The sequence below is a fragment of the Ailuropoda melanoleuca genome, chromosome 2 (assembly GCF_002007445.2).
Source record: "Ailuropoda melanoleuca isolate Jingjing chromosome 2, ASM200744v2, whole genome shotgun sequence".
NCBI lineage: Eukaryota > Metazoa > Chordata > Mammalia > Carnivora > Ursidae > Ailuropoda > Ailuropoda melanoleuca.
The window spans coordinates 108,383,379-108,399,332 of NC_048219.1; the positions used below are offsets into that span (position 1 = coordinate 108,383,379).

General features: G+C 41.6%; 1 non-coding gene across 1 annotated transcript; it reads right to left on the reverse strand.

The window, feature by feature from the left end:
- Positions 1 to 15,204: 15,204 nt before the first annotated feature.
- On the reverse strand, positions 15,205 to 15,298 carry LOC117801320. The gene has a single exon (XR_004623838.1). It is a non-coding gene; the product is annotated as a small nucleolar SNORD12/SNORD106 (small nucleolar RNA).
- Positions 15,299 to 15,954: the final 656 nt, after the last annotated feature.

Here is a 15,954-nt window from a genome sequence, read left to right on the forward strand (position 1 = left end):
CAGTTGTGGTGGGCTGTGCGAGCGTCATGGGTTAATCGTCCAACTTTATTGGCCCCAAGAGACTCGTGCTGGGCGCAGCGGACTGGTGGTTGACAGGCAGCTCAGAAATAGAGCACAAGCACAAAACACAAGCACAAAACCAAAAACAGCCCATGCTCTTTTCAGCAGTTATAGAGAGGATTGTATGACCCATGGCAGCTTTTTAGAAAGCGTTGGGTTGCACAGTATGTGGGAGGCAACAGGATGGCTGTCTGATTCCCAGTATGACTTCAACTGAAATATCCAAGGGTGTGGCCTGTATGGGATTTGTGTTACATTCTAATTAACAGGAACACAGGGCTCTAGTGCTTTGTGCTACTAGTTCCTTCTATGCTACAGCTCAGTGTATCTATTATGTTCTTCACTCACCGAAGTGTTGAAGTATCTGCAGTGGCAGCCGTTTCTGTAGATAGGGCCTTAGAGGGGCACCTGGGTGGCTCAGTTATTTAAGTGTCTGCCCTCAGCTCAGGCCGTGATCCTGGGGTCCCGGGATTGAGCCCCGAGTAGGGCTCCCTGCTCAGTGGGGAGTGGTTCTCCCTGTGCCTCTGTCCTTCCCCACTGCCCCTCACCCCGCTCGTGCTCGCTCTCTCTCTCTCTCTCTCTCAAATAAATAGAATCTTAAGAAAAAAAGGTAGGGCCTTAGAAACTTACCTAAAGATGGAGGCAGGATACAAATACAAAGTGCAGAAATATGCCAGTATACTGTAATACATAAAGTATAAAGTGATACAAAAGAGGAAGGTAGAAATGGAGGATTCTAATTAGTGTGTTTTCTGTAAAATGAGATAATCGTTGATTCCTTATTTTATAGTAAATTATGATTTTAACAACTGCAGGTAATACACATTCACAGAAGAAGAGCAGAGACACAGATAAACGAAAAGATAATAAAAACCATCTCAAGTATCACACAGAAATATTACTTGTTAACATTTTCATGATGTACCTCCTTCCATGTGAAACATGCTATTATATAAGCTGGGTTTTTTTTTTCTTCCTTTTACAATTCTATATAATGAACATCTTTTCAGTTGGTAAATATATTTCAGTATTATTTTAATGGCTGTCTAGATTACTATGAAGTCCATCCATGTAGTATATCTTTACATATTTAATTTAAATCTTTATTTATTTATATATTTTTAAAGATTTTATTTATTTATTTGAGAGCGAGCACTCGAGCTTGAGTGGGGGGAGGGGCAGAGGGAGAGGGAGAAGCAGATTCCCTGCTGAGCAGGGAGCCTGACATGGAGCTTGATCCCAGGACCCTGAGATCATCACCTGAGCAGAAGGCAGATGCTTAACCGACTGAGCATGCAGGCGCCACAATTTAAATATTTAGATAATTTTTTGACGAAGAATTAATGAGTCAAAGGGGAAAACATTTTAATGCTCTCGATATATGTGACCACGTCGACCTCCAGAAAACTTGTGCGTTCTGTACAGCATTATAGTAGTACCACTGCAATTTTTTTCTTCCTTGCCCATTAAAGATGGAAAAATAAGACCACAGTCAGTTTTTACATATATCCTAATCATTTCCTAAGGCACCTTACCAGCTTTCAACAAATATAGTTCAGTGTATCCACTAAACCTGGATCTCTGTTCCACTGTGGCTTATACAAGGGTACTCTGTCCTGCTGCATTTCACCGGGAGGGTGCTCACTCCGAGACTGCATCTCCCTCATTGTGTGAATCCTCAGAAAGGGACTCCGAGACAGAGATTGTGTGCAGCATATTTTGGGGGGCATGCTGTTGGGATCAAGACCCAGTAGAGATAAGGAAAGTACAACTGGGCAGTAGGAGAATTTGAGCTGTGATGTGGTTGCAACAAAGACCTCAGCCGGTCCCACAGGGAGCTCTGGAGGTCAGACAGCCCCTCGAAGCCGGTCCCAGATTGAGGCAAAGGGGTGGAGCTTTTGACTCCAACATCAACCAGTCATTGGATGCAGGCTGCCCTGTGGAGGAAATGTCACTTGAGGTGAAGCTGCTTCTTTGGGTTAAGGTCAATTCCCAGAAGGGGATATGGCTGGGAGCCTTCAACAGCCAACACTCCCAGCAGCTGGTGGGGAATCAGGTCCTGAGGAGGGTACCTGGGTGACATCATAACACGCACTACCGCCCACCCTTGCACCTCTCAGATCCACTTGCTTTATATAGTACCTGCATTGCCCTGGGAACAGCGCTTCCAGGATCCTGGTTGGCTCTTTCCCTGGCATCCTACAAGATGAGGATTAGGATGAACTACAGTCTTTGCAGCTGCAGCTAGTCTTGAAGCCACAGCTGATACTCATCAGGACTCCCACTACCACGAGATTCTCCTCACTCTCAGCCACCAACACTGTTGAGGTGTTGACTTACTGGGTGTGACAAAGACCTTTATTCCAAAGGGGCCTGAGCCTTTGGTCACCACCATACCTATCTCAGGCCATGGCTGAATCTGGTGAATGGTCATATGAGGAGAAGCCCTACTGGATTATCTGGTGTCAAACATTTTCCCTACCCCCAATGCATAGCAGAGACTGCCAATAAGGTGTGTTAAACCTGCCATATTGTGACTCTTCTTTGCCTCCTAGTTATTGACATGAGGAGCCTAAAATGGCAGAGCAGCAGCTGTGGTTTCATGTTTATGGGGCTCTACTGTGTTTCTTGGTGCAAGTGTTACTCTCCTGGAGCCAGGACCTCTGGATCCAGGGTCTCAAGCTGTGGAGCAGGGAGCATGAATTTCCCAAGGGGATCACTGGGAGAGATGGGGGGCAGGGCCACTACTTCCAACTCTTGTATCCTGGCCCTTGTATTCCACCTGATGGGTACCATGCAACAACAGTGGTTGTTGATTCAAGATATATACATACCATATCCTGGAGGTGGTGCCCCCTCTGTGCATAGTATCTCCATACTGGCAGCTTGGTCAAGCCTTCAAAGGGCCCCTCTATCATTCTAGAAGGCTTCAAGCTTCTGGGTGGTGCAGAATGTAATAGAATCAGTGTTGGAAACTCAAGTGAGTTGAGAAAGAGCTGAGCTGTCAAAGTGTCTGAACAGCTGATTCAAGCAAGAAGCCCAAAATGAAAGCCTTAAATCCCTTACTACAATGGCATTAAGCAAGATGCTAAAAGCAAAGCAAAGACTTCTCTGTTGCACTTCCCCCCATGGACTGATGAGTGGTGGGGATCAGGTGGATCAGTGCAGTTGTGGGGGTCATCTCACTGTTGAGGTAGCCTTGAACAAAAGGCAATGGTAGGGGCACTGGGGTGGCTCAGTCTATTGGGCAGCCGACTCTTGATTTCAGCCCAGGTCATGATCTCAGGGTCCTGGGATCCAGCTGCAAGTTGGGCTCTGTACTAGGTGGGAAGTCTGCTTGAGAGTTCTCTCTCTCCCTTTGCCCCTCCCCCCTCTCCCCTCCCCACCGCCCCGCTCATGTCCTCTCTTGCTTGCTCTCAAATAAATAAATAAATCTTTAAAAAAGCTAGTTTTATGGACACTGAGGTGGAGGGTAGGATGAGGGGAAAGGATTGAGTTGGTGTGGGAAAAAGTGTCTTCAAGGTTCCCCCTCCTCTCTTCCTTTTTTTTTTTTTTAATTTTATTTAAATTCTAGGGAGTTTACAGTGCAGTACTGGTTTCAGGAGTAGAATTCAGTGGTTCATCACTGACATACAACACCCAGTGCTCATCATAACAAGTACCCTCCTTAATTCCCATCACCCATCACCCATCTAGCCCATCCCCAACACACCTCCCTCCATCAACCCTCAGTTTGTTCTCTTTTGTTAAGAGTCTCTTGTGGTTTTCTCTCTCTCTCTCTCTTTCCACCCTCCCATATGTTCACCTGTTTTGTTTCTTAAATTCCACATATGAGTGAAATCATATGGTATTTGTCTTTCTCTGACTTATTTCTCTTAGCATAATACACTCTAACTCCATCCATGTCATTGCAAGTGGCAAGATTTCATTCTTTTTGATGACTGAGTAATATTCCATTGTATCTATATACCACATCTTCTTTATCCATTTATCAGTCAGTGGACATTTGGGCTCTTTCCATAGTTTGGCTATCGTTGATAATGCTGCTATAAATATTGGGATGCATGTACCCCTTTGAATCTGTATTTTTGTATCCTTTGGGTAAATACTTAGTGGTGCAATTGCTGGGTCATAGGGTAATTCTATTTTTTTTTTTTAAAGATTTTATTTATTTATTTGACAGAGAGAGAGACAGCCAGTGAGAGAGGGAACACAAGCAGGAGGAGTGGGAGAGGAAGAAGCAGGCTCATAGCGGAGGAGCCTGATGTGGGGCTTGATCCCATAATGCCAGGATCACGCCCTGAGCCAAAGGCAGATGCTTAACCGCTGTGCCACCCAGGCGCCCCTGGGTAATTCTATTTTTAACTCTTTGAGGAACCCCCATACTGTTTTCCAGAGTGGCTACACCAGTTTGCATTCCCATCAACAGTGCAAGAAGGTTCCCTTTTCTCTGCATCCTTGCCAACACCTGTTGTTTCCTGTGTTGTTAATTTTTGCCATTCTGACAAATGTGAGGTGGTAACTCATCATGATTTAGATTTGTATTTCCCTGATGATTAATGATGTTGAGCATCTTTTCATGTGTCTGTTAGCCAACTGGATGTCTTCTTTGCAAAAGTGTCTATTCATAGTTTCTGCCCATTTCTTAACTGGATTATTTGTTGAATTTGATAAGTTCTGTATAGATTTTGGATACTAACCCCTTATTGGATATGTTGTTTGCAAATATCTTCTCCCATTCTGGAGGCCGCCTTTTAATTTTGTTATTTCCTTCACTGTGCAGAAACTCTTTATCTTGATGAAGCCCCAATAGTTCATTTTGCTTTTGTTTCCCTTGCCTCCAGAGACATGTATAGTAAGAAGTTGCTACAGCTGAGGCTGCTTGGGTTCTCCTCTGGGATTTTTATGGTTTCCTGTCTCACATTTAGGTCTTCCATCCATTTTGAATTTATTTTTGTGTATGGTATAAGAAAGTGGCCCAGTTTCATTCTTCTGCATGTTGCTGACCAGTTTTCCCAACACCATTTGTTGAAGAGACTGTCTTTCTTCCATTGGATCTTCTTGCCTGCTTTGTTGAAGATTAGTTGACTGTATAGTTGTGGGTCCATTTCTGGGTTCTCTGTTCTGTTCCATTGATCTATTTGTTTTTGTGCCAGTACCATACTGTCTTGATGACTACAGGTTTGTAATAGAGCTTGAAGTTCAGAATTGTGATGCCTCCAGCTTTGCTTTTCTTTTTCAGGATTGCTTTGGTTATTTGGGGTCTTTTATGGTTCCATACAGAATTTAGGAGTGTTTGTTCTAGCTCTGTGAGAAATGCTGGTGGTATTTTGATAGGGTTTGCATTAAATGTATAGATTGCTTTGGGTAGTATAGACATTTTAACAAAGTTTGTTCTTCCAATCCATGAGCATGGAATGTTTTTCCATTTCTTTGTGTTCTCTTCAATTTCTTTCATAAGTGTTCTATAGTTTTCAGAGTACAGATCTTTTACCTCTTTAGTTAGACTTATTCCTAGGTATCTTATGGTTTTTGGTGTAATTGTAAATGGGATCAATTCCTTGATTTTTCTGCTGCTTTGTTATTGGTGTATAGAAATGCAACAGATTTCTGTATGCTGATTTTATATCCTGACACTTTGCTGAATTCATGTATTAGTTCTAGCAATTTTTTGGTGGAGTCCTTCGGGTTTTCTATATAGAGTATCATGTTGTCAGCAAATAGTGAAAGTTTGACTTCTTACTTGCTAATTTGGATGCCTTTTATTTCTTTTTGTTTTCTGATTGCTGAGGCTAAGACTTCCAGTACTATGTTAAATGGTAATGGTGAGAGTGGACATCCCTGTCTCGCTACTGACCGTAGAGGAAAAGCACTCAGTTTTTCCCCACTGAGGATGGTATTAGCTGTGGGTCTTTCATATATGGCTTTTACGATGTTGAGGTATGTTCCGTCTATACCTACTTTGTTGAGGGTTTTTATCAAGAATGGATGCTGTATTTTGTTAAATGCTTTTTCTGCATCTATTGAGAGGATCATATGGTTCTTACCCTTTCTTTTATTAACGTTGTATATCATGTTGATTGATTTTGAATATTGAACTAACCCTGTAGCCCAGGAATAAATCCCACTTGATTGTGGTGAATAATTCTTTTTTTAAAAAAAGATTTTATTTATTTATTTGACAGAGAAAGAAAGAACACAAGCGGGAGGGGGGCGTGGCAGGTAGAGGGAGAGGGAGAAGCATGCCCCAACAGCTGAGCAGAGAGACTGAGGCGGGACTCAATCCCAGGATCCTGGGATCATGGCCTGAGCCAAAGGTAGACACTTAACCAACTGAGCCACCCAGGTGCCCCAATACTTTTTTTTTTTTTTAAGATTTTATTTATGTACTTATTTTAGTGAGAGAGGGAAAGAGAGAGAGTGAGCACACCAGTGCGGGGAGGGGCAGAAGGAGAGGGAGAAAGAGAATCTCAAGCTGACTCCATGCTGAGCTCATAGCCCAACATGGGGCTGGATCCTATGAACCCAAGACCATGACCTGAGCTGAAATCAGGAGTTGGATGCTCAACTGACTGAGTCACCCAGGCGACCTGGTGAATAATTATTTTAATGTACTGTTGGATTGGATTTGCTAGTATCTTGTTGAGAATTTTTGCATTCATGGCCATCAGGGATGTTGGCTTATAATTCTCCTTTTTAGTGGGGTCTTGTCTGGTTTTGGAATCAAGGTAATGCCTTATAGAAGGAGTTTGGAAGTTTTCCTTCCATTTCTATATTTTGAGACAGTTGGAGAAGGGGTGCCTGGGTGGCTCAGTCGGTTAAGTGTCTGCCTTTGGCTCAGGTCATGATCCCAGAGCCCTGAGATCAAGCCCCAAATCAGGCTCCTTGCTCATCAGGGGAGTCTGCTTCTCCCTCTCACTCTGCCCCTGCTCCTGTGCTCCCTCTCTTGCTCACTCTCTCTCTTCTCAAATAAATAAAATCTTTAAAAAAAAAAAAAGAAAAAAAAAGAAACAATGGAGAAGAATAGGTTATTAACTCTTCTTTAAATGTCTGGTAGAATTCCTCTGGGAAGCCATTCCTCTGGACTTTTGTTTATTGGGAGATTTTTGATTATTGATTCAATTTCTTGGCTGGTTATGGGTCTGTTCAAATGTCCTCTTTCTTCCTGTTCAGCTTTGGTAGTTTGTAAGTTTGTATGTTTTTATGTTTCTAGGAATTTGTCCATTTCTTTCAGATTGCCCAGTTTGTTGGCATGTAATTTTTCATAATATTCTCTTATAATTGTTTGTTCAGTGGTGTTGGTTGTGATCTCTCCTCTTTCATTCTTGATTTTATTTATTTGGGTCTTTTCTCTTTCATTTTCAATAAATCTGGCTAGGGGGTTTATCAATTTTATTAATTCTTTAAAAGAACCAGCTCTTAGTTTCATATATTTGTTCTACTGGTTTTTTGTGCATTGTTTCTATATCATTTATTTCTGCTCTAATCTTTATTATTCTCCTTCTGCTGGCTTTAGGCTTTATTTGCTGTTAGTTTTCTAGCTCCTTTAGGTGTAGGGTTAGGTTATGTATTTGACTTTTCTAGCTTCTTGAGGTATTGTATTGCAATATACTTTCCTCTTAGGACTGCCCTTGCTGCATCCCAAAGGATTTGGACTGTTAGTTTTCATTTTCATTTGCTTCCATGTATTTTTAATTTCTTTTTTATTTTACTTGTTAACCTATTTATTCTTTAGTAGGATGTTCTTTAAACTCCGTGTATTTGTGGTCTTTCCAAATTTTCTCTTGTGGTTGACTTCAAGTTTCATAGCATTGGGGTCTGAAAATATGCAGAGTATGATCTCAATCTTTTTGTACTTGTCGAGGGCTGATTTGTGACTTAGTATGTGATGTATTCTGGAGAATGTTCCATGTGCACTCAAAGAGAATGTGTATTCTGCTGCTTTAGGATAAAATGTTCTGAATATATCCGTTAAGTCCATCTGGTGCTATGTGTCATTCAAGTCATTGTTTCCTTGTTGATCTTGTTGATTTTCTGCTTAGATGATCTGTTCATTGCTGTGAGTGGGATGTTAAAGTCCCTTACTATTACTGTATTATAATCAATGTTTCTTTATGTTTATTATTAATTGATTTATATATTTATATATTTGGTGCTCCTAAGTTGGGGGCATAAATATTTACAATTGTTAGATCTTGATAGATAGACCGCTTAATTATGATACAATGTAACTCTTGTTACAGTCTTTTGTTTAAAATTTAGTTTGTCTGATATAAGTATGGCTACTCCAGCTTTCTTTTGATATCCATTAGCATGATAGCTGGTTCTCCACCCCCTCACTTTCAATCTGCAGTTGTCTTTAGGTCTAAAATGAGTCTCTTGTAGGCAGCATGTAGCTGGGTCTTTTCTTTTTTTTAATCCATTCTGACACCCTGTATCTTTTGATTGGAGCATTTAGTCCATTTACATTCAGAGTGATTATTGATAGATTTGAATTTAGTGCCATTGTGTTACCTGTAAAGTTGGTGTTTCTGGTGCTGTTATCTGGTCCTTTCTAGTCTTTGTTGCTTTTGGTCTCCCCCCCCCCCCAAAGAGTCCCCTTTAATTCCTTTACTTTTTGTTTGTCTGGGAAACTTCTTATCTTTCCCATTCTGAATGACAGCCTTGATGGATAAAGTATTCTTGGCTGCCTATTTTCCCCATTCAGCAGCTTGAATATATCCTGCCACTTTCTTCTGGCCTGCCACGTTTCTCTGGACAGATCTGCTGTGAACCTGATCTATCTTCCCTTGTAGGCTAAGGACTTTTTTTCCCTTACTGATTTCAGGATTCTTTTCTTGTCTGTGTATTTTGTGAAATTGATGATGATATGCCTTGGTGATGGCTTGCTTTTGTTGAATTTAATGGGAGTTCTCATGCTTCTTGGATTTTGATGTATGTTTCCTTCCCCAGATTAGGGGAGTTTTTAGCTATAATTTGTTCAGCTAAACCTTCTTCCACTTTATCTCTCTCTTCATCTTCTGGGACTCTTATGATATGCATGGTATTTCATTTTAAGGAGTTGCTGAGTTCCCTGAGTCCATTTTCGTGATCCAATACCTTTCTTTCCCTCTTCTTTTCAGCTTCATTATTTTCCATAATTTTATCTTTTTTTAAAGATTTTATTTATTTATTTATTTATTTGAGAGAGAGAGAAAGAGAATGAGAGAGAGAGAGAGAATGAGAGAGAGAGAGGTCATGAGCAGGGGGAGTGGGTAGAGGGAGAAGCAGACTCCTCGCCGAGCAGGGAGCCCAATGCAGGACTCGATCCTAGGACCCTGGGATCATGACCTGAGCCAAAGGCAGACAGTTAACCCACTGAGCCACCCAAGTGCCCCATAATTGTATCTTCTATATCACTGATTCATTCCTCTGCTTTGTCTGTCCTCATTTTTATGGCATCCATTAGGTTTGCATCTCAGTTCTAGCATTTTTAATTTCACCCCGGCTAGATTTTAGTTCTTTTACCTCTGCATTTAGGGATTCTCTAGTGTCTTCTATGTTTTTTTAAAGCCCAGCTAGTATGTTTATAATTGTTGTTTAAAATTCTAGTTCAGACGTCTTACTTATATCTGTATTGATTAAATCCCTGACCGTTACTTCTTCCTGTTCTTTCTTTTGGGGGTGAATGCCTCTGTCTTGTCATTTTGTCCTGGGGGGGAAAGGAGAAGCTAGGGCCTAGGTGTGTTTGGTCTGCTTGTTAAAAGAAGCTAGATCCAGGGCGCCCAGGTGGCTCAGTCAGGTAAGCATCTGCCTTCAGCTCAGGTCATGATCCCAGGGTCCTGGGATTGAGCCCCGTGTTAGGCTCCCTGCTCAGTGGAGATCCCCCTTCCCCCTCCCTCTCTCTCTGCTGCTTGTGCTCTCTCTGTGAAATACATAAATAAAATCTTTAAAAAAAATAACAGAAGGTAGATCCAAAAATAAAGTAAAATAAAATAAAATAAAAATAAAATGGAAGCTAGATCCTATTTCCCCTATAGCTGAAGCTATACAGCACTCTATGATCAGTAGACTTGGTGCATGTGAGGGGTTTGTGCTGGTCTTCTGGGGGAGGTGCCTATTGTGCTGATTCTCAGGCAAACTTATCCTAGTGGAGTTGCTCCTGGAGGGTGCATCCCCCTCCTCTCCTCTCTAAGGAGGTCTCAGCAGACCTATAGAACACTTCTGCCCAAGGCTTCAGATAGAAAAACCTAAGAATGAAGGTTATGATTATAAATATGTGAAGAGTGTGACCTGCCAAAGGGGTCTGAATCCTTGACTGCATCTCCCTTCAGAGATTGTGATGCATTGGCCATGCACCAGTCTGGTGTGGGGAGGGCACATTTCCATATCAGGTGTGCCAGGTAAGGCCTTTGTCATCACCTGTGGCCAGGCCTGAAAAATCACACACAGCACAAGAGGCCGCTCCCCGGAAGACCAGCACAAACCCCTCGCATGCACCAAGTCTACTGATCATAGAGTGCTGTAAAGCTTCAGCTATAGGGGAAATAAGATCTAGCTTCCATTTTATTTTTATTTTATTGTATTTATTTTTCCCCTATCAGGCATGCCAGGTAAGGCCTTTGTAATCACCTGTGGCTAGGCCTGAAAAATCACACATAGATTTTTAACCAGGACCTAGACTCCTCAGATAGTAGACCCCATGGTGTTGTGCCTACTGTTTTGCTATAAAGTAGGACTCTTAGTATGAGTTGTAGTGTGGGATTCCATGTTGGTAATCAAAATTTGTAAGCTGCTGGATACTGTTAGTAGATGAGGCTTTGTGGAAAGGAAAGAAAAACCTACACATTAAGTATGTGTTGAGTCAAGTCAAGGGGAATTGCTGCCCTTTCTAGGGTGGAAGGGTCCAGTGTAATCAACTTGCTAAAAAAGGAAGGGTTGGTTTTCTCAAGAGATGGTGTCATACTGGGGCTCAGCACTGATTTCTTTCACTAACAGATAGGACATTTAGCAGTGAGAATAATTAGATGAGCTTTGGTCTGCGAAAACTCATACTGGGTCCATATCCACTATCTCTGCCACTGGGCTACTCTTTTAAGAGCCTATTGTGCCAGCCTTGCAGTGGCTGATGACAGAGGCTGGCTGACATCAACTGGCCCAGTCACTCTGTCTGCCGGTGCCTTGTCCATGGTGATTACTCTCTGGTGGGCATTAACATGTGATACGAAGATCTTTACATTTGTGCATATGTCTTTTTTATATATAAGCCTCCTTATTCCCAATTTCTAATCTTTCTCTTTCCCAACCTCTGACTAATCAGCATAGCCATTTCATTTGCCCACAAGTGAATGTGTAGTCTTACCTAGGGCCACTTCTCTTTTTATACAAGACGGATAGCCAGAGGCACTGTCCACTGGGAGAATTCGTTTTCTTTTTTTTAAGATTTTATTTATTTATTTGACAGAGAGAGAGACAGCCAGTGAGAGAGGGAACACAGCAGGGGGAGTGGGAGAGGAAGAAGCAGGCTCCCAGCAGAGGAGCCTGATGCGGGGTTCGATTTCAGAACGCCAGGATCACGCCCTGAGCCGAAGGCAGACGCTTAACGACTGAGCCACCCAGGTGCCCCCCACTGGGAGGATTTCAAATCTTCCAAGTCCACCCTTGAGGTGTAGTAGTGTACATCAGCAGTTACTTGCCAAGTCAGCCCAACCACGAACCAAATATGGCCCTTTTCTCCTCTGCCAACTGGTCTTAAGAATCTCCTTTCCCCCTCTACCCCATACAAGGCCATAAGTTTGAGCTGAGGAGCAATGAAGCGCCAGTAGTAATGACAAGGGACCCTGAGAGTCCTGATTATCTAACTAACTTAGGCCTTTTACTATTCATGCCCAGTCCCAGATATACAAACCACTATCTTATGATGGATTGCTTTTGACCCTTATAATTTGGTGGATCTGAAAGAACCCAGCACATAATGGGAAGGTCTGGCCACATGGTCACTTGATGTCCTATAGTCAGGTGCTCTATCTCCACCAGACCCTGTAGCAAGCCAGGGGCTGTTTACTGAATGGTGTATAGTTTTCTGCTGTTGGCACAGCATTGCTCCAGAAGCTCTGGGGACCATGTTGTGATTTTCCTCCTGAGGCCGCCTATAAACTCCACATGGTACCTATTCCACCACTGATACAATTAGAACCATAGGTTCTGCTGCTTGAACTGCAGCCTGGACCTGGTGTAGAGCCCTCTCCTGCTCTAGGCACTACTCACACCTGATAGCATTCCATGTAGATGGGTCAGAGCGGTATTCCAGAGCTCTTAGTTCCATGTTTCTAAAATAAACTAGGATATTATTATTACACTTTTTGAATGTCTTATGTCTTATGAAAAGTGGGGCAACCATAAAAATGTTATGGAGGAAATCTCTTTAATCCACAGTCATGAATGCAGCACCATGCTTTCTGCAAGTACTGCTGTAGAAACTGTCAGGGAGAAAGGAAGGAATCCCAGTGAAGAGATCTTTTAGGATGCTCTTCAATGATAGGTTTCTTTAAAAACATTCAATAAATGATTTTCTTTCCTATCACCTTAAAATAAAAATGAAAAAAACCCAAAAAACCAGAACCATATTTCATTTTTTTAATGATTTTTTATTATATTATGTTAGTCACCATACAGTACATCCCCGGATTCCGATGTAAAGTTCGATGATTCATTAGTTGCGTATAACACCCAGTGCACCATGCAATACGTGCCCTCCTTACTAGCCATCACCGGTCTATCCCATTCCCCCACCCCCCCCGCCCCTCTGAGGCCCTCAGTTTGTTTCTCATAGTCCATACAGAACCGTATTTCAAATGATAAAGTTGCATGCATGTTTTCAAAATCTATTTTGTATATATGTTTAGCCTCACCATGTCTGCTTGCCTTGTTGAATATTCTGGGGATGGCAAAAAGAAAACAAAAGAATTTTGGAATTAGTATTTTAATACTTCTGGAAAATTCAGAATCTGGAAATTCCTGATTCTGAAGGAAATATTAAGTTATATATGTGGAGGCTATGACTAATAACAAGTTAGAGCAGCAATAAAGCTGTGTGTGCATGTCAGTGGTTTTCCTGCAAATTGGAAATGTTAGCTATCCCAAACTGGATCCAGTGACAACCCAGATGCAGGAGTGTGTTACTTCAGAAAGCATGTTTTGAGTTACTTGTTTAAAGAACACTCATACAGAGATATGTCTGCCTGCATATGTTACAAAGTAGAGTACAGACGTACCCTCTTTTACTGCACTTTGCTTTATTGTGTTTCACAGATGAAGGTCTGTGGCTATCCTGGGTTAAACAAGTCTATTGGCACCATTTTCCCAACAGCATTTGCTCACTTCATGTCTCTGTCACATTTTGGTAATTCCAACAATATTTCAAACGTTTTCAGTATCATTATATTTGTTATGGTGATCTGTGATCAGTGATCTTTGAAGTTACTATTGTAATTGGTTTGGGGCACCACAAAACCATGCCCATATGATGGCGAATTTAATCAATAAATGTGTGTGTTCTGACTTTTCCATCTACCAGCCATTCTCTCATCTCTTTCTCTCTCCTCAAACCTCCCTATTCCTTGAGACACAACAATATTGAAATTGGCCAATTAATAACTCTACAGTGGCTTTTAAATATTCAAGTGAAAGGAAGAGTCACATGTCTTTCACTTTATTTATTTTTTTTTAAAGATTTACCTACCCATTTTAGAATGAGGGGGGGGATGGGCAGAAGGAGAAAGAGTTTCAAGCAGGCTCTGTGCTGAGCGTAGAGTCCAATGTCGGGCTCAATCCCATGACCTGAGGTCATGACCTGAGCCGAAATCAAGTGCTGGACGCTTAACTGACTGAGCCACCCAGGTGCCCCACATGTCTCTCACTTTAAAGCAAACACTAGAAATGATTAAGCTTAGTGAGGAAGGCATGCTGAAATCTGAGACAGACTGAAAGCTAGGCCTCTTGTGCCAAACAGCTAGTCAAGTTATAAATGTGAAGGAAAAGTTCTTGAAGGAAATTAAAAGTGCTACTCCAGTGAACACCTAAATGATAAGAAAGTGGAACAGCCTTATTGCTGATATGGATAAAGTTTTAGTGGTCTCAGTAGATCAAAGCAACCACATTTCCTTAACCAAAGCTTAAACCAGGGCAAGGCTCTAGCTCACTTCAATTCTGACAGAGGTAAGGAAGCTTCAAAAGAAAAGTTGGAAGATAGCAGAGGTTGGTTTATGAGGTGTAAGGCAAGAAGCCATCTCTTTAACATAACAGTGCAAGGTGAAGCAGCAAGTGCTGACCTAGAAGCTGCAATGCAGAACATCAAAGCTAAGTAACTACTGAAGTTGATGACACTAAACAGATTTTCAATGTAGACAAAACAGCCTTCTATTGAAGAAGAGGCCTCTAGGACTTTCATAGCTAGAGAGAAGTCAATACCTGGCTCCAAAGCTTCAAAGGACAGGCTGACTTTCTTGTTAGGGCTAATGCAGCTGGTGACTTGACGTGAAAGCCAGTGCTCATTACCATTCTGAACCTCCCAGAGCCCTTACAACTTATGCTCAACCTACTCTGTCTGTAGTCTATAAACAACAAAGCCTGGAAGAGAGTACATCTATTGACAACATGGCTTACTGACTGTTTTAAGCCTACTGTTCAGACCAACTGCTCAGAATAAAATATTCCTATAAAAAGATTACTGCTTATTGACAATGCTGCTTGTCACCCAAGAGCTCTGATGGAGATGTGCAATGAGATGAATGTTTTCATGCCTGCTAACACAACATCCCTTCCATAGCCCATGGATCAAGGAGTAATTTTGACTTTCAAGTCTTATTATTTAAGAAATACCTTTCATAAGGCTACAGCTGCCATAGATGGTGATTCCCCTGATGGGTCTGGGCAAAGACAATTGAAAACCTTCTAAAAAAGATTCACCATTCCAGATGCCATTAGGACATTCATGATTCATGGGAATGGTCAAAATATCATCACAAACAAGAGTTTGGAAGAAGTTTATTCCAACTCTCATGGATGACTTGAGAAGTTCAAACTTCACTGGAGGAAATAGTGAGAATTAGAATTAGAAGTGGAACCTGAAGGTGGCTGAATTGCCATTCTTCTTTTTTTCCCCTTTCCAATGCATCAGATAAAACACTAGCTAATGATTCAGCTAGATCAACAGGGTTAATCTGATGGGGAAAAATGTTATGTTATCAGCTGCATTATTGCTTCTACCTTACAATAAAAATTTAATGGATGAGTCGTTCCTTCTTATGGATGAGCAAAGAGAGTGGTTTCTTGAGATGGAATCTATGCCTGGTGAAGATGCTGTGAAGGTTGCTGAAATGACAATAAGGAATTTAGAATATTACATTAATTTAGTTGATAAAGCAGTGGCAGGGTTTGAGAGGATTGACTCCAGTTTTGAAAGAAGTTCAATTGTGGGTAAAATGCTATCAAGCAGTGTCACATGCTATAGAGAAATTGTTCATGAAGGAGTCAATTGATGCAGCAGGCTTCACTGTGGTTTTATTTTAGGAAACTGCCACAGCCACCCCAACCTTTAGCAACCACCACTGTGATCAGTCAGCAGCTGTCAACATTGAGACAAGACCCTCTACCAGCAAAAAGATTATGACTGGCTGAAGATAATTAGCATTCTTTAGCAACAAAGTACTTTTATTTATTTTTTATTTTTTTAAAAGATTTATTTATTTATTTATTTTAAAGAGAGAGTGTATGTGGGGAAGGGCAAAGGAAGAGAGAAACTTTAGTAGACTCCTCTCTGAGTTCGGAGCCTGACGCTGGACTTGATGTTGCGATGCCTAGATCATGACCTGAGCTGAAACTGAGTTGGATGCTTAACCAACTGTGCCACCCAGG